This window comes from Vidua macroura, chromosome 14 (genome assembly GCF_024509145.1).
Source record: "Vidua macroura isolate BioBank_ID:100142 chromosome 14, ASM2450914v1, whole genome shotgun sequence".
In the NCBI taxonomy this organism is placed as follows: Eukaryota; Metazoa; Chordata; class Aves; order Passeriformes; family Viduidae; genus Vidua; species Vidua macroura.
The window spans coordinates 6,446,092-6,465,592 of NC_071584.1; the positions used below are offsets into that span (position 1 = coordinate 6,446,092).

General features: G+C 42.5%; 1 long non-coding RNA gene across 1 annotated transcript; it reads left to right on the top strand.

Moving 5' to 3' along the window:
• Positions 1 to 2,340: 2,340 nt before the first annotated feature.
• On the top strand, positions 2,341 to 4,707 carry LOC128814637 (uncharacterized). The gene is made up of 3 exons (XR_008439439.1): positions 2,341 to 2,416; positions 3,816 to 3,914; positions 4,565 to 4,707. It is a non-coding gene; the product is annotated as an uncharacterized LOC128814637 (long non-coding RNA).
• Positions 4,708 to 19,501: the final 14,794 nt, after the last annotated feature.

Here is a 19,501-nt window from a genome sequence, read left to right on the forward strand (position 1 = left end):
AAAAAACCAAACTGTCAACTAAAATTCTTCTTCTCAATTCACCTTACTCCAGAAAACACAATTGGAATGTGAAAAGTAGATTTTCAAAAATGGGCATTTTTGCAATTTTTGAAAGCCCTGAGTTGCAGAAGTGGGAATGATAATTGCTATCATAGTATAGTGAATCAACAAAAGCAATTTGCAATTAATTCACTGGAAATAATCTGTAATATTGCTGCTGTCATGAAACTGCATTGAGTATATTTTTTGTGAGCAGAATAATGGAAGGTTGTACAAAGGCTGCACAGGAAACGTGGGTCTAGGCTACAATCTGAGCTTTCAAGCATACGTAAATCTTTTAATCATCGGTTCAAAGACTGGCTATTTAATGTCAATATACTTAAAATTTCTTCTATTGCATGAAATAGTAGGGCAACAAAGCTGAAAATCAGCTGCATATTTCTGGAATTATATTGCTTTTTCCACCACTGCACAAACCCCTCTTTTAATAAAACAAGGATTTTAGCTAGAAGTTCAATGTGTGACATGAACTACCTCAAACTTCAGAGCTGTTCAAATCTAAATTTAGCTATTCTATTTTTAAAAACTATGACAAAAATAATACATCTATGAAGTCTATGAAATCATAATGCTGTATGCCTGACTCTATTTGCAAGATTCCAATGAGATCTAGAGGTAGAACAAAAAAAAAAAAAAAAATCACAAATGTTTGTTGTTGTAGTGGATCACAAATTAGAATAATTTCCATGGCAACACCTCTAGTCTTCTCTCAGGAAAGATTGCCCCTTTTGTTTGCTCCTTATTTAAAATGCAATCTTTTACATGCTATGAATTTCTTCCATACATTCTGAAAAAAAAAAACCCCAAACCCAAAAACAAAGCAGTGTCTTCAATAAGTCATGTCAAAGGTGTAAAAGAAGTCCAGGAGTTACACAAACCCATCATATCTCATAACTAACTGCAGATACTACGGTACTGTGAAAAATGCATATTTTATGATTGGCTTTTCGCAAATGTTACAAATGAATATTATATGTGTAATGTTGGAAAGTTATGCTGTATTAATTCTCTTAAGTAGTGTGTTGAATGTATTTTTAGGTTATAACACAATGTTAAAATAGAAACTATACTATGTAAGATACTTTTTAACTAGCTCAAGAAAGAGATGAGATAATCAAAGAATTCTTCGCACAAAGATAACAATTACAGAAACTCCTAAATTTTCCAGAGGAGAGGAATTTATGGCCTTCCTTATCAACAGAAACGAACTTCTTCAAGCTTGACTTAAACTCAAAGGCGCCTAGGGATTAACAGAAACTTTTTGACAAGTACCAGACGAATTTCTTGTTTTAAATAAAATATATGCATAATCATGAAGTATTTATGAATATGCAACAGTGTATGGCTTTTAAAGTTATTCCTTTGTTCACAAGGCATGCTTATCGTGGCTTAAGTGCCCAAGAGCATCCGGACGTCTGTAATTCTTTGCTTTTTATTGTCTTGTAATTGTCCTAACTCTAAATTTTTATTACTCTAATTGTATTACTATTTTTATAACCATTTTATTATTATTAAACTTTAAAAATTTAAAAAACCAAGTGATTGGCGTTTTTCACAGTTACAAAATTTGTGTGTATAGAGTACGTTCTGCTTTTTGTCTGGAATTTTGTTTGGGGGAGTTGGATCATGTGTACAAAGGGAGTACCAGATGCTCCGTATAGCAGGTTTGGGGACTGCTTTTCCCTGCAGAAATTTCGAACACTACAGAGCTTGCTCCATCCCCCAGCCCAGCACAGACTTCGGCACTTCAGCGTCTTCCTCGGCCACTGCTGCAGGCCCGGGCCGCCCCCTCAACACACACAGCCCCAGGCCCCGCCCACCCCGCTGCCCCACCAATCCCGGCCCGCCTTTCTCCGCTCCGTCCAATCACAGCCGCCCTTTCAAACGGTCCCCGGGCCCGCCAAGCTCTGCCCGCTCAGCCCCGCCCCTCGGCTTCTCCGAGGCGCATTTCCCGCTCCTGCCGCTGCGGCTTCTGGAGCCGGCGCGGCCGCGCTGCCGCAGCCCCAGGAGGTGCTGCTGGGGCCCGGGAAGGGCCGGCGGGGGCTCCTGTTCACGCCCCGCCCGGGAGTTCTCCCGGGGATAGGAGCGAGCGGCGAGGAGTGGGCGGGGTCGTCCCCGGGAGCGGCGGCGGCGGGAGCGAGGCCTGAGGGGACAGCGGGCTTCGGAGAGACGAAAGGGCGGGCCGCGATTGGTGGGGCCGGGCTCTGCCTCGGGCTGGGATTGGCTGCGCTGGCGGGGTGGGGCGGGGCTGGCCGTGCGTGGGCTATAAATATGCGCGAGCTAGGGGTATGCTGTTAGTGTGGCTGTGGGCTCGTAGAGGTGCGCGGTGCTGCTGCTCCGGCATCCGGGAGCGCTGGTGAGCCGCGACGGGGGCTTTGGGTGAGCGCTGGTGCTGGCCCGGCCCGCCCCCCGGCGTGCCCAGCGGGGGAGCGGCCTTGACTCGCCTGCTCTGCTTTGCGGGGGAGTAGGGCAGCGGCGGCGCCGGAGGCTGGTGCGGGGCCTTCAGGGGTGGCAGGGGAAGCGGCTCACTGAGTGAGAGGGCTGGGATGTGGCCCCGCGGGGTTCCTGAGGTTAAAGTGCTATGAAAAATAAGGGCAATAAAACCGTTTCACTTTATTATTACTTTGTTCTACTTTTATTTTCTGCTACTACCACCTTATGTTATTTTAGCGTTCTAGATACTATTCTATTAATGTATTATACTGTGGCATAACTGTATTTTTAGTACTTGGTTTTTTTTTTTTTTTTTTTCCTTTTGCTTGACATGATGCCTATTAAATAAAGGTGGTAAGGCTGAAACACCAATTGTGTTCACCAACATGCAGCCCCTGTGGCAGGAGCCAGCCCCAAAGTGATGTTGTTAAAAACAGGCGAATCGGAGGCAGAGTATGGTAAAAAGTCTGGGCCTGTTTATTAAAATCACAGACAACTGAGGACGAGGTCCCAAGATAAGCCCAGGACCTCAGCGGCAAGTCAGAGAGTAACAAAACGCAGCATGTAACTGTGCACAGGCACAGGGTGTTTCCTTGGATACAAAGTCCGCGGAAAGACCCCGGGTGGCCAGCACCCGGGGTTGTTACAGTCTCTGGAGCCTGTTAATTGGTACGTTCTTGATCCTCTCGTTGATTGGCTCTCTTTCTGGTCTTTGGTTGGTTTATAAGATGGTGCATTTCTGGCCAATCATTCCTGAACTTCGAGGCACCATTGGTTGGTCTATTTCTCCAATCGCAGGCTGAACTGATGATATCACTCTCGGATGCACCTGGCCTCCTCCCCCTGATTGGCAACTATGCACACCCACTTAACTAATAATACATATTTAACTTTGTGGCAACTATGCGCACTTACTTAACTAACAGTACATATTTAACTTTGTAACTCAAAACTATTCACTACATTAACAATTTAACAATTCATTATATTAACAATTTGTTACATTAATCAGTAATTACTTACAACCCATTTGACACAATTTACCCATTATTACCCCCGCCTACTAAAACAAGTTTATTTGTAGCAATGTGGAGCTGAAATAAATCCCGTGGGGAAGGGGCTGCAGGAGGTGCCTTGGGGCCTCTGGGCCCCAGAGTGATACCAAGCACAAGCCAGGAGTGCATCTCTCAGGGCTGTTCAGAACCAGCCCCAGGAGAGCCAGGCTGCTCCCACCAAAGTGGGGGACCCCCTTGGGGATGGGTGTAACAGTTTATAGAGCTGTTTAAGTGATGACAGTGACTGATTTATGGCTTTGTCAACAGCCCCGAGGTGCGGTGAGGACCGGGAACAGCTTTTAGCTGGAGGCAGTGCGAAGCTGAGGAGCTGGAGCTCAGGTGGCAGAGCTGGCCGACAGAAAGCTGGTAGGGCTGGGAACAAAACTATTTTAGGCCTGGGCCTAGGGAGTGTAGGGCTGGGATAAAGATGGTGGGGTGGGAGCTGAAATGTTGCTGAGCTGGAGCCATAAAGAAGATCCTTCACTGACAGCCAGATACCTTTTCACCTGGCAGTGAAATAAAGCTTGTGGGGCTGGAGCTGAAATTGCAGTAGGGCTGGTTGTGAAATCACTGAACGGCTGAGATAGGGCATTTGGGGCTGCAGCTGAAATTTCTGTAGAGTTGGGAGAGCAGCTGTGGGGCTAGAGCCATAATGAAGATCCTGCCCTGAGAGCTAGGCACAGCTTTGCCTGGCAGCGGTGGGAAGATTCAGAGCTGGAGCTGAAACAGCAGAGCTGGCGGTGAAATAAAGCTTGTGGGGCTGGGGCTGAAATCACTGTGGGACTGGGATAAGAACTGTGAGATTTGGGTAGTGAGTGTAAGACTCAGTGAGTGTGGGGCAGGAGTATGGACAGAAGGGCTGGAGCTGAAATTGTGCTGGGCTAGAACAGCTCTGCAACTGGAATTATAGGGCTGGGATAAAAAATGGGGGTAGACCTGAAATGTTACAGAGCTGGTGTTGACATAAAGCTTGTGGGACTGGGATAGTAACTGTGGAGCTGAAATTGCAACTGTAGCAATGGAGCAGAAGCATTGCAAAGATGCTGGAGCCAAACTGAAGATCCTGCCCTGAGAACCTGGAGTAGCTTCACCTGACAGCATTGGAAAATGGAGAGCTGGAGCTGAAACAGCATGTGTGGGCAGTGAAATAAAGCTTGTGGGGTTGGAGCTGAAATCACTGTGGGGCTGGGATAAAGATGTGCTGCGATGAGGGCTATAGGGTTGGGACAGCAAGTGTGGGGCTGGAGCTGAAACAGCAGAGCTGGAGCCATAATAAGGCTCCTACTGTGGCAGCCAGGAGCAGCTTCACCCGAGTGTTGGAAGATGTGGTGCTGGAGCTAAAACAGCAGACCTGGTGTTGAAATAAAGCTTGTAGGAGTAGATATAGAATCACAGGGGCTGGGGTAGCAACTTTGGGACACGGGTAGTAGCTGTGGTGCAGAAATAGGTGCAAAAGGGCTGGAGCTGAAGTCCCTTGGATAGTGATGGCTGGGATGAAGAGTGGAGTTGTGATGGGGCCTCTGGGGCTGGAGCTGAAAGGGCACAGACCTGGAGAGAAACTGAAGATCCTGCCCTGAGAACCTGGAGCAGCTCCAACTGGATGATGCAGAGCTGGAGCTGAAACAGCAGAGCTGGCATTGAAGTAAAGCTTGTGGGGCTGGAGCTGAAATCTCTGTGGGGGTGGGAGAACAACTGGTGCTGGGATAGCCACTGTTGAGGTGGAGCCAAAGCAAAGATCTTGCCCTGAGAACCTGAAAGAGTTTCAGCTGGTGGGAAAATGTAGATCTGGAGCTGAAACAGTGGAATGGTGATGAAATAAATCTTGTGGGGCTGGAGCTGGAATCACTGTGGGACTGGGATAGTGACTGTGTTGTGGGAATAGGGGCAGAAGGGCTGGAGCTGAAATCACTGGTGCTGGGATAAAGCCTGGAGCTGGCATGAGGCCTATAGGGCTGGGAGAGCAAGTGTGGGGCTGGAGCTGAAACAGCAGAGCTGTAATTGAAATAAAGCTTGTGGGGCTAGAGCTGGAATTCCTGTGGGACTGGGGCAGAGGCTGTGGGACTGGGATAGTAACTGTGGAGCTGAAATTGCAACTGTAGCAATGGAGCAGAAATGTTGCAGAGCTGCTGGAACCAAACTGAAGGTCCTGCCCTGAGAACCCGGAGTAGCTTCACCTGACAGCATTGGAAAATGCAGAGCTGGAGCTGAAACAGGAGGAGTTGGCAGTGAAATAAAGCTTGTGGGGCTGGGATAAAGACTGGAGCTGGCATAGGTATGCAAGGGGAGGGGAAACAAGGCAAGGGAGGTGTTGGTGAGGCAGGGCATGGGAAGGTTGGGCTAGGCAAAACAAGCAGGTGCAGGAAAGGAAGGAGAGGGGAAGGCAAGGAAGGGACAGGGGAGGCTAGGAAATGCAAGGAAGGGTTAGGCAGGAGAAGGCAGTTCAAGGGAGGGTTAGGAAAGGCAAGGGGTTGCTGAGAAAGGTGAGGCCTTAATTTGTTAAAAGCAGAGGGTGGTGTAGTGATAGGGGATGAGGAACAAAATCCAGAAGTACTTAGTGCATTCCTTTCTCAGTCTTTAATGTCAGGGCCAGTTGTCCTGAGGATACCTAGCCCCCAGAGCTGGAACGTGGGGATGGGGAGTTGAGTGAAGCCCCTGTAACTAGGGGGTGGTTATTGATGGACACTCATGAGTCTGTGGCCTCTGATGAGATCCACCCCCCAGTAATGAGGCAACTGGTGAGAGAACTTGCCAGATGTAAGATGAATACATGTAAAGAAAATCCAAAGAAAATTCTTTACATGTAAAGAAAATCCAATCTCCCCTTGTTACCTGCTGTATATGGGGTTGTCTTGGTTTGAAGAGATAGGTGTCTGCTAAGGAAGGCAGGAGCCTCCCCTGAAGTGGAAAATGTAAACCCCCTCCCTCTGAATTGTTATAATTTTGAAATTAAAGGAGCTCCCAGGCAAAGATATGGGAGCAGGAATAACAGTTCTTTATTAGGGAAGAAAATAAAAATTAAATAAACAATGCAGTAATACAAAACAACACTGACAGAGTCAGAATCCGACCTGACGCCCTGTAGGTCAGGGTGGTGGCAGCAGTCCCATTCCATGGTGGCTCAGCCCTCCTGCAGTGCCAGCTGTGGTTCTGTTGAAGCAGTGATCCTGTAGAAGGGTGGAGTTTTCTTCTAAAGATCCAGTGGTGGTGTCGATGGGCCTGGCCTTCCTCTGGGAATCCAGTGGGAAAGACTGCTATGGTGTCCCAAAATGTCAGATTGTATCCAGGTAGGAATGCTTGGCTCCTCCCCCTGGGCAGAACATCTCCCAGTGGGATGATGGAATTTTATCAGCCATGCAGTGACACTCACTGGCCCATTAACATAATATACACATAATATCTCCTGGAGGGAGGATTAGTTGTGGAAGAGATAAAGAAAACTGCCCAATTAACAGAAGGTAACTGCCCCATCAAATAGGAATAGAATACACACCTCCATTTCCAACCTAAGACAAGGGTACTGAAAAACATTAAGGTATATGGAAATGTAGTTGTTAATGAGATTTTAATTTTACAGCCTACCTTGTAATAATGCTTTTGTTACAAATTAAAAGGAATTCACTAAAATGCAACTAAAATATCATCTCATGTTCTGTGATCAGGAGTCTAAGGTACAGTTTTTGGAGTATAATGCAATTACCTGTTACACCAGCATAACAAAAGGATGTAAACAGTTTCAATTTCCATATCCATGCCTACTGCTTGAAGTAAAAAATTGTACTAACTGATCTAGACATTGTCCTATTAGAAGGAAACATGAGAAACTTTGCTGATACCTTACAGTTGTACATTCTCTACCAGAACACCGAAAGGTAAGGCATACACTACTTTAGAACTACTAGTGGCACAAGATCATGTTTCTGCCTAATGAAGAAAATAATATATGACTCATCCAGAATAATGGGAATATATTACAAATTCCAAAGGAAGACTTAATGCATCTCTGATCTCTAGATAATTATTTTTAATTAAAGCAAGTAAAGTGAGAGCAAATAGACTATAAGGGATAATTATTGAATGAGAAATATGCCAGTCATATATTTCTGAGCACAATTATACAGGAATAAATTTGCCATGTTATGTTGCATTTTATAAGATGTTAGAAAGAAGCTTACCAGCACATGTACAGACTCTAAAAAAGGCCTTGAGAACTTTAAGTTCTTCCCAAATTACATTAATAATAGGAGTTTCTCAAATATACTGAACAGCAAATAGAACTATTAATCTCAGGGGCTGGCTGACAGCATATATTTCACCCAAGATTTAACAGTGAGAGAGAAAAGGCCTGGACTTGTTGTTCCAAGTGACCTTGCTGGTGCTCTGCACTTGGCTATGGGGAAGGGAATTTCCCTTGAAATGCAGGGCTTTTTAGAAAAAAAGTGCCTCCAATTTTTTTATTAGCAACCTCATAATATCAAATTAGATAAAGCAGTTCAGCTTTAGGCACATCATGTTACTGCTCTTCTCAGAACAACAGAAAGCTCATCATAAGGTGGCTGAATTAGAAATGTGGGCAACTTGATGCCCTACAAGTCAAAAGGGAGCTGCCAGGTTCCATAAAGGGGCTGTGTTATTTCAGGCAAAGGGATCCAGGAGTTAATGATGTAACCCTGAGCCACTGTAGTCATACTCATCCCAGTCATGCTGCCCTTTTCCCCAGAGAGGAAAAAGACCACTTCTGCTGCAGTTACTGTCAGCACTGAGCAACCTGTGACATTATGGTCCATGAACAGGACAGATTTCAGCTCATCTGCTGTTACTTTTAATTAGTTTGTTGTACCAGTTTCAGCTTTTCTAACATTTCCCTATGCTTTAAGAATAAGCAGTATGTTAACAGGGGTACAAGAGGGTCAAGTAGTCTTCAGCTCTACAAAATGAAACAGCAATTCATTCTGAGTAGCCAGAACTTGCCTTGGTCTGCTCCAAATGCCCTACTCATAAATACTGTGTTAACATTCACTGCAAAACACTGCTAGGATTTCAAATGTGATTCTGTATTAGAGTTAAATGATGTTTTGCTGTGTCATAGCCAGTCACAGGCAACAACACTTTTAGCAAGCCTTTAGAACAGGTAGAACACTGCCCTGCAATGAATCTCACTCCTGATGTGCAGACGTCTAATTCCTAGCCAGTTCACACTTGTCAAATTTTGGGCCAGCATTTTTCTCTAAATTCTCTTACATTCCCCTCTACCTTTAAAGAATGACTATGACTTTTGCCAAAACAAACTGACTTCCTTTTTTCTCCTTTTTAAAACAGGACAGTTTTCTTACTCCTGAAAATCTGACAAACTCTGTTTAATCCTTTATTCATCATCACTCAGCATGAGTGATGGGAATTTACACAGTATCTCAGATTAGATCAGTAATTTTCTGGTAATGTTCAGCTGTAACTCACCTGCTGCTTAAACAGTAGCAATAAATTAATACAGGGTATTTCACAGAGTTCATTCCAGCTATAGGCTGGGTAGGAATAAATTAAGACTCACAACTCACATCCTACATTGTAACTTTTTAAATGTTAATTACTAATATCATAATAACAGAACACTACACCCTGTTTCTATTTGATGTAAAGAAGACACATTTCAGAATTATTCCTATACATCAATGATGTAGCTGTTATGAGACTTCAAACTGATGGGGACATTTTGTTCTCAGTAATAGCCGTGGGAATTACTGAAGAACACAAGAACAGCATCTGTCCAGATAAACCTGTCTTGTGTTTTTGCTGCATGGTGGCTGAAAAGGTTTTTTACTAAACAAATTCAAAACAATCTATTAAATTAGTTGCATAATGAAATAAACTAATTATTTCATAAACACTTAGGGTTAGAACTGATTGGGACACATGAGAAAAAAGAAAAGGAAAGGCTGTTGGAATATGTGATTCATCTGATGCCAAAATATTTCAAAGGTGGTATATCTGTTCTGTTACTGGAAACATTTTTTGACAAAAATTTGCAGTGAATGTGCCATCCATGAGCCTGCCAAACTCAAATTTACCCTGGTTCATGGAGTGACTGCAGTGAGACTCAACGAGGGGATCTAATCCGTACAACAAAATGCTGCTCCTTAACTAAAGTTGATATTAGCTGAGTAGGAATTAAAAGAGCAATACAACATTTTCCTGAATATTTGCCCTGGTTTGTAAACTGTATGAAGCTGTTTAAGATGGAAGACCTCCTGCCTATGTGATGTATTATGCAATGCATGCAGGGCTTGTCTTAGAATTAAAATGTGGGTGGAGGCTCAAAATGAATAGAACATAAAATAGAGACACTTTAATGAATCAGTGTAAAAATACAGTTTAACTTTATTCAAGGCACAGTGCATGAGACTGCTTTCTAAATTTCAATTTTTACTGGCTTCAAAAAGAGAAAATAGCAGCAAGTACAAAGGCTGGTTCTCATACTAATGTGGAAACGGTGCAATTTTGGCTTTGTGTAAAATAAGTGTAAATGTGCTTCTGAATATCTGCTACAGATTCTCTTTAAATGGAAATGTCAGTGAAGAGTTCAGAGATGAAGCAGAAATAGAAACATTTCCAAGCCCTAATGTGTCTGTAGAGAGCACAGGAATAATTTTTCTAGAACACAATAAAAGCCCCTCAAGGTTAAGATAACAGAGGAATGTGAGTGAATCACACACCAGGAATAATTTGAAATGTAGCTTATATCTTAATTGTCACAAATGCAGAAACAGGTTTATTTCTGTCTGTAATAGCTGCATTTCCTGTACAAACATGAGTTTGAAGCTGCATCTGTTGCCAAGGACCTTTTGATAATTTATGTTTCTTGCCTCATTTTTATGAGTCAGACAATGTACATTGTTAGTTTAAGCCAATTATACACAGAAATGCTTTCCAGATATGTGTTTACATTTGTAAATTAAAGTTTTCCTTTTGCAAATGGTTGTTTTTATAAGCTGAAAATACACTTTCCAAAGCATTTATACTAATAAAGCTCAATACTTCAAGTAGTAACCGAATGCAAACAAAAATTGAGCACAACCAATGTGTGTCTGTACATTTGACGGACACAATTATTTTGTACATGGTTTTCTATGGTCTAAGTAGGAATGATAAAAGAAGTAGCCTAAGGTACACTATTTATTGCAATATTAAACTTAGCTGTTTAAGGAGCATACGCTGATTCCAGAAAATGTAGAGGCACACATATTCCAAAATACAAAAATGCAATATTTAAAAGCCTTCAGAAGATTAGTTAATGATCTGACTTTGGCCTCACTTGAAGATTTCACAGTAGGTTAAAAGTGAGTGAAAGGAACAGGTTATCCAGGGGTAATAGCAATGCTACTAGAGCTGCTCCTGAAACAGGTGTTCTTAATCTCATTTAGCATTTCAGAAAATCACCTGAATAGAACAAAATTAAACCTTAGAATACTCCTATTCCATACTCCCCGACCAAGCCACATGTCCCATAATAACAATCCTTTACTATTTATTGTTCCTGTAATTATTATACTATACATTTTTATTATATATTTTGCTCTCGGTTTTGTGCTCCTGGAATGGAGTCAGAGGTGAGGAGCCTGGGCAGCTGAGGAGGAGTGGAGGCAGCTGGAGGTGTGGGGAGCAGAGGGCCACAGCTGCCCTGGCTGGAGGGCCAGGCTGGAAGGGAGCAGTTCTGGGAAGGATCAATCCCAGAAAATGAGCTGAGAGCTGCCTGGGAGCAGCTGTGGGTGAGAGTGATTGTGAGGCTCTTGGTAAAATGATTAATTATCTGATACACTGCTGGGGAAGAAGCCTGGCTGTTAAAGCGCTTTGATGTGGCTGATGGCTGGTTCTGAGGAGATGGAGACCCTGGGATTTGCTGCTGTTCTGAGTTGTTTCCAGAACTGTCTCATAGGAGTGTATGAGTGATGTAAACCAATTAATCTTATTTACTAGTGAAATGATGTGGATAAATAAATCCAACAACAGCATTAGGCATGTCTGTATTTATTTTAACATCATCTAAATATTGTTAGCCTAAGAATTGTTGCTGCTAATTATTTTGCAACTACATCTGTGAAAGGACGTGCTATGGAGAAATTCTTTTCCATACATTTTTGACAGAACAGGTTATGAAGACTGTAGAGGGAGGGCTTCCTTCCAGCCAGACTGGTTCTGCTGATGCACTGTGGGACTTCTGAGTCACAGGCTGGGGGTGGAAGTGCTATGTCTACATCAAATGGCATTGAAAACCTTTTCCCTGCAGAATTCTCCTTGTTTTCTGCCTTTTAATTACAGAAAAGAGCATTTTCTTCCTCATGGCTGGTTTATTTTGACGTTTCTTCTGTTTTGTTTGGGTTTTCTAACAAGTCAGGAAGGAACTTTCTAAGTATTAACTTGTACTGGTACTTGTCATGTTTGTCCTGTTTAAATCTGCAGAAATTGTGCATTTCTGTAATCGTGGAACTCCTTTGCCTGTGACTGAGAAAGTAACTGTGACTACACATCTATTAGAAACAAAACTTTTGATTTAAGCAACAGGCATCACACATGAAACCTGTGCCACAAGGAGAACCTGAGTGTTTAGGTAAATATGTTTTCAGGTGCTCTCTGTTGTGTTGTTTGTGTGTGCACCTGCAGGTCATGGTAAGAGTCCTTTGTTGGTAGGGCTAAAGATGGAATTCAGACTACAGTACTGTGTTTTGAATAGTAACGTGCTTTTTGGATAGGACTTGCTGAAAAATGACTTTAAATATTAAATGTACCAAATTTCAGATTAAAAAACTCTGTGTGTTATGTGTGTGTCTGAACAACAGCATGAATTTGCCCACTGAATAGGAATTTGAAATTGCCCACTAGAAAAGGAACCACCTGCCTGTGTACTCAGGTACCCCTCAAGATTTGTAAATGCACCACACAAAGTGGTTCTCCTGCTTGTCATACACTACTTCTGTTTTATTTGACTAAAAGCTCTTCAGGTTGGTATTTCACTGTAAAGCTAAAAAGTTGGATACAATAATTAAAAAAAACCCACACAACTGTTTCCTGAGCTATGAGAATATAGAAAAATTTAAAAGAGAGCAGGTCAGGTACCAGTTTGCATTTTAAGCCATGACTCTTCAGCTTATTTCAGTGTTTCAGGGATTTTTTTTTTTTTTTTTTTTTTGGACAATACCTTGTATTCGCTATTTCAAGTAACCTTCTTGCACTGCTAAAGGAAATAGACTTGATTGATACCTGACTTCAGCATCACCTTTTGAATCCCATAATCTTCTTCAATTACTCCTACTGTGTCAGGTTATAAGTGGAGCTTGTCTGGCATTGGTATTGTGAGAAAAACCAAAACAACAACAAATCCCCTCTGTTTTTTTTTTTCAGCAACATTATTGCTTTTCGTTTTGCTCCTCCATAATGTACAGCATGAGGTGCAGGAAGTGGGCTGGCAGTCCTTGTGAGAATTCCAGAATGGGGGTTCTGGGTTTTATGGATGAATTTTATGTCTTTTGATGAAATTTGCAAATACATAGGGAAATATTTCAGCAAGTATTTCTGACTCAGTTGAATGCAAGATGGAGGTTTTATATCTGTCTGGAAAAAGTTTTGTTGCTTGAAGCATCCCTGTCACTTCCCTGTTGTTCCATATGAATTTATGAGATGCTAAACTGGACTTTGGGGAATCTTAGTTGTGCTGTCTCTTGATTTCTGTTCTTTTTTGTCAGGACTATTAGGTGTAGTTTTTTACTCACCTGATGCCTTCCCAGGCTACAAGGGGAAACTACCTCTTTCTATCAGGGTCTGCCTCTTTCCCAAGATTAGTAATATTTCAAGGGAACCCTGAAATTTGCTGTTAAGGCTGTTAACAAAATGAATATTTCATACCAAGATGAACAGGGGTTCTGAGTCTAAAAGATTGTGTAGTACCAAACTTTAAATTAGGAAATGAAATATATTTAAATTATGTTGAAGAAGGCTCTGATTAACAGCCATTAGCATTAAACTTGGCATTTTATTAAAAACACATGACATGCTCAGGAAGAAGTCTGTATCTTCCTAGAAGTATTTTTCTGTGTACAGTTGTCTTCTTCTTTATGCAGTGACATGCTGAACACCTTACAGAGAGTTTTATAAGTACCTGTACAGTCTTCCCAGTGCCAGGATGACAAACCTGCCACTCCTAGCAGCTCTTTTACCTGATGCAGCCAGAACCGCTTTTAAAATACTTGAATTTTGCGATTCTGTGCAAGCTATGCCAAGGAAGTATATAATTGATGATGCATTTTCTGAATCCTATCCCTGTGCAACTCATCTTGTACTTTTCTTACTTTCAGGAAAGAAATTATATTAAGTTTAGAGCAACTCATTGCCACGGCATTCTCCCTGATTAGTAACTCTGGCCACAGAAAGAGTGTGCAGCACCTCCTAAATCTTATTTTGTATTTAGACCCCAGCGAAGTAACGTGGACTGTGATCTACCCTTTAACTTTGGCACAGTTTTTTTAAAATTTAAGATTTATATTTTATGTTTACAAATATGCCATTTAAGGTAATGACCTTTAAAAGCATATGTGCCTTTGTGAAGGTACAGACAGGAAAATTAACATTCAAGACAGAGAAAATAACCTGCAGTCTTTTCTTTCCAGGTTTACCCACACAGAGATTGTAAAATTTTATTTATGTGTTTTTAAGAAGTTGACAAATATACTCCTTGGGCAAACAAAAAGTAATGAAACCTATTCCAGAGATATAAGCTGAAATGTTACTTGGTTTTGCTAGTGGTGAGATAACTAAGCATTGAAACTAGAGGCAGCAAAGTAAATATTTCATATTCTAAGACATTAGGTGTCAAGGAGATAAAAGAAAATTCAAATGAAACCTGTTAGCAGTGTGTCAACTTTAGAAAGTCCACAAACAATAGTAAGGTGGTGTTATTACTTTGGTTTTCTGCATGTAAAATAACATCCTGTGGAGAACAACTTGATATTCACATGGCTGGCTCATAGCTGGGACAATTAAATGGGAATTAGCCTGTGGATATTCTCAGTTCAGTCAGAGAGAGGAGAGAGATTTCTCCCAGGCCTAGCCTGGGAAAGTTAGGAGGAAGAATGAAAACAATTATCTCTCTTTCTGTTCATGTTGTTTATAGATATGTTGTACCACAGTGTGCTATTTATAGTGCACCAATGGTGTAAAAGGTTTTCACTTTGAGACCGATCATATTTTACCTTGGCGAGTCACATTATACAAGAGACATGCTACTTTCATTAAAGGTTCTTTTTCACCTTCTGTGACTTGAGTATTTTCGTCCATCCCCGACTCAACAGTGACATTGGCCTACTAAGTGTTGGTGGATTATGGCTGGTGCAAATTATTCTCCAATTACATTTTCTTGTGGAATAAAATAAAGCTCTGTATATGAACTGATCGGATTTGTTGGATTTTCTTTAAAAGCAGTGCATTTTTAGGAACCACATCACCAAACTGAAGCACTTTTCTTTAGGATACAATGTGGGTCTGAAAGCTAGGTTGAATCTTTAAGTTGAAAACTTTATAGTCTCATGAAAACCTTTGTGTGGTGTACAAATAAAGCATACAGTATTTGATTGAACAATAATAATCATAACAGCAAACCAGATTAAGCAGAAAAACCCTCAGAATTAAAGAACCAACAGAAATGTTATTGCACACATACTTTATTTAAAGATTTCTATCATTATTTGTCTGTTGTAAGTTTTACAGACAGAGCTTATTACAGCAGAGTCTCCTGCACTGCCAAACAAAGAGATGTGAGTTTAATGTATTTTCAGGAAAAGTAGTTTTGTGCATCTTGATTTAGGAGGAGAAACTCATCTGTTCCCATGAATTATGGGGCTTTGACTTGCTTCTTTAAAAATCTGGCTGCAAATAGAACTAGCATGTTATTGAGGCCAGAGTGGAGTTTCTGCTGGCTGGTGATAAGAGGAGCCTGGCAGCTCGGGCATCTGATAGAGGGAGGACAGACTGAATGTCAGCACCGTAATGTGAGCAATGGCAGGAAGTCACTGAAGGCAGTGGTTTGCAAAAATTTCACTTGGTTGCTTCCAGTGTGGTTCATTTTCTGCCATCTGCTCCAAGACATCTAAACAATAAGATGAAACATGCAATTATCTGCATACGTCATTTGCATAATGAGGATATAGATGTAAGTTGTCCTGTCTAACTGTTCAGCCTGGGCCAAACCAGGATGTTTAACTTGTCAGTGACCTGTTCTCTCAATGTTAACACATAGTTGAAATATAAATCAAACCTAGAAACTCAGAGCTAGGAGTAAAGAGCTGTGCAGAGAGTAAAGAGGGGCAATTTCAAAAGTGCCATATTTAGTTGTGAGTTGATTGAATAATCCACTGTGTAACAGCTTAATTTCCCATGCTTTAAAGAAGTTGAGAACATCTAAGACGTACACTGTAAGTGAGAGTGAGTTAAAACCGTTTACAGGAGCTCCCAGAGAGGCACAGAATTTGCCAGAAATCCCCTGCAGCATCACCAGGAAGCAAAGATCTAGGGGAAGCTAAATCTGGTTCATCAGGGTACCTGGGGCTGGGGCTGTCAGAGGTGAGGCAGCACAGAAGATCACCCAGTGTCAGCCAGGAAACACCTTCCTTGTGCCTCGGGTAGGCTGCACTCATGGTCACAAGGTATTTTTATTTTGCTTGCTTAAAGGGGAAAAACTCCAAGAGAATCTTATCCTTAGTGGTTGTCTAAAAAAAAAAAAAAAAAAGAAAATCACTTAAAGCCCCATGGCTGCAGCTGTGGATGCAGGGAGTGAGAGAAGCGATGTTTTTAACCCTAACCCTTATCCTGCCTTTTTCAGGCATCACTGCACTGTCAGTTCATTCTCACTGCCCCAGAGTGATGCTGAGTTTGAAATGCTGGCTGTGTAGCCAGTCGATTTAAAAAGCAAACTCGTGGTTTTAACATATTTTTGCTCGTTGTCAATCTGTTCTAAAGTCAAGGGCTGGCAGGGCAGGGTGAGCCGGGGAGCTGCACCACACGGTGGCACTGATGGCTCGGCAAAGCTGAGCTCAGACACTGATAATGCCGAGCATTTTCAGTGCAGAACTGAGCAGAAAAACTCCCTCTGCCCTCCCAGGGGAACACCAGCACTGTGGCACAGGCAGGCACAGCCGGGGGCTGGCACTAAGGAATGACACGGCCTAAGAGAGATCCCAGCACATCTTCAGCTGGGGGAGGGCATGTGCGGAGGGTCATGGAGCATCTGTAGGGGAGAGCTGGGCTTCAGTGCCTGTATTTGCTCTGTAGTAATGCCTTCTCTACTGGTTTTGAAGATTAGGGTAAATACCTTATATTTCACCATTATTATGTTTTCTTTTTCTATTTTTTTTCTTTTAATGCTGCTTTTCTTAAATGTTGATCAAGATAAAATGAAAAAAGGATATTTTGACTCAGTTTTGATTAAGAAGCTGATGGGCAAGGTGTTCAGACCTGTATCCCCTTTGGTCACTTCTTGAGTGCAGGACTGAATAAGTTGTCATTACTTTTTTATAGGGCACAATGTGTTTGAATTACTTTTTCTTGTAATTTTATTTCATTTTACTGATTGGATTTCTCCCTACAAGTTCATATGGGGAACTAGAAAATAGCTTTAAATTCTATAATAATCTGATCTTATTTTCATCTCCAGCATGCTTCCTTGTATTAGGATCAGAGAACAGCTTACAGCATAGCCAAGATGATCTCTTACTCTGTGATTGAATCTTTTGTACTTGGCCTTTAAAAATGTTTCTTTAAATAGCTGCCAGCATCCTGGGACAGCTTGTTTCCAGTTCTCACTTACTGAGAACTGTCTTCCCGAAATGAAAATTGTTTTTATTGCAGTATTTTTTTTTTGTCAGTGTTTTATTATTATTTTGTACCTGTCATCCAAGTTACCATCCACTTTGACACTCTTAGCCTTTTCCTCTCACTTTGTGTGACATCCAGAGGACTTTCCTTTTCACCATCATCTGTACCAAAAACCCCAGGAACCTATGGGATTCAACAGTCTGCAGATTAGTAGTGCTGAATTGCTTGTCCAAGAGCTACCCCTACAGACTCTGCTAAATCAGGTTTTCTGATTGTAGGATCTGCTGTATACCCTCACCACTGATTGTATCTGGGACCTTTTTCCTATTTTACTCCCTACTTGGTAATTTTTTTTGTGAGCCATTCAGGAACGGGAGGTGGAGCTTCCTGTGTTCCTGAGTGACTCATTATAGGAGACCACCAGGGAGCGCGGCGACCCAGAGCGCGGCGAACAGGAGCAGGCAAACAGGGTCACAACACAGGGTCACAGCAGTTTTCGCAACAGGAGCAGGCAAACAGGGTCACAACACAGGGTCACAGCAGTTTTCGCAGCAGTTTGCGCAGGCAGGGCAAGCAGGCAGGGCTGGACGTTCTTGCTAGTTTGGTGTAGTGTTTATATTGGTTGATTAATCTTGGGCTTTCTCCTAAACAATGGTTTTAACCCGGTCAAAATCTGTGGTTGGTACGGGTGTATGTGGCCAAGTAGAGCCCTCCAAAAAGGATGTGTCTGTACAGACCCATTCCTGCCCGGAGTGTTTGAGCTTATCAGTGGCTTCAGGGGATGTTGTGGAGAAGGCCTGCCTACGGTGTGAACAAGTGAATGACCTCCTTTCGCTAGTGGCTGAGCTTAGGGAGGAAGTTGAAAGATTAAGAAGTATCAGGGATAGTGAAAGGGAAATAGACTGGTCTTCAGCCCTTACATCCTTAAAGGAGGCCCACCAGGAGTCAGAGGACTCATATGCCTCTCACTCTCAGGCAATAGAGGGGCACCTGGTAGATGAAGGGGAATGGGAATGGGTCCCTGCTCGGGGTGGTAATAACAATAATCCCTCCTGCCCTCCATCCCCTAGCCAGGTGCCACTTCAGAATAGGTATGAGGCCCTGGATCTAGAGAGCCAGACAGATAATTTAGAAGAAAATTATCTGCCCAGTGAGACTTCCAATTATGACTCATCTAAAAAATGGATTATCACCTCTAACATCAAGAAAAAAAGAAGGGTGATCGTAGTGGGTGATTCCCTTCTAAGGGGGACAGAAGGCCCCGTATGTCGACCTGACCCATCCCTGCAGCAGACCTCCCTGGAGCCCAGGTACGAAACATTATTGAGAGACTTCCTAGGCTGATTCGGTCCTCTGATTATTACTCACTGCTGATACTCCAGGCTGGCAGTGATCAGATCGAAAAAAGGAGTGTCAAGGTGATTGAAAGGGAGTTTAGGGCACTGGGTCAAGTGGTTGATAGGACAGGTGTACAGGTAGTGTTCTGCTCAGTTCCTTTGGTGGCAGAGAAAAATGATGAAAGGAACAGGAGAACCCACATCTTTAACAAATGGCTCAATGGTTGGTGTTATCAGCAAAATTTTGGATTCTTTGATCATGGAGCAACCTTTATGGCACCTGCTCTACTGGAATCAGATGGGATACATCTCTCTGTTAAGGGTAGGAGGTTTTTAGCTTATGAACTGGCAGACCTTATTGAGAGGGCTTTAAACTAGGTTTGAAGGGGGAAGGGGATGCATCTGGGCTGTCTGGAAGCAGGCCCAAGGATGATAAGACTGTGTTAGGGGAGAAATCAGTAGCCCAGCTGAGGTGCATGTATACCAATGCATGCAGCATGGGTAACAAACAGGCAGAGCTAGAGGCCATGGTGCATCAGCAGAACTATGATATTGTTGCCATCACAGAAACGTGGTGGGATGACTCACATAGTTGGAGCACTGCACTGGATGGCTGCAAGCTCTTCAGAAGAGACAGAAAAGGGAGAAGAGGTAGAGGGGTGGCCCTTTATATTAGGGGAGTTTTGGATGTCATAGGTATTGAAACTAATGATGATGAGATTGAGTCCCTATGGGTAAGAATTAAGGGGAAGGCCACCAAGGCTG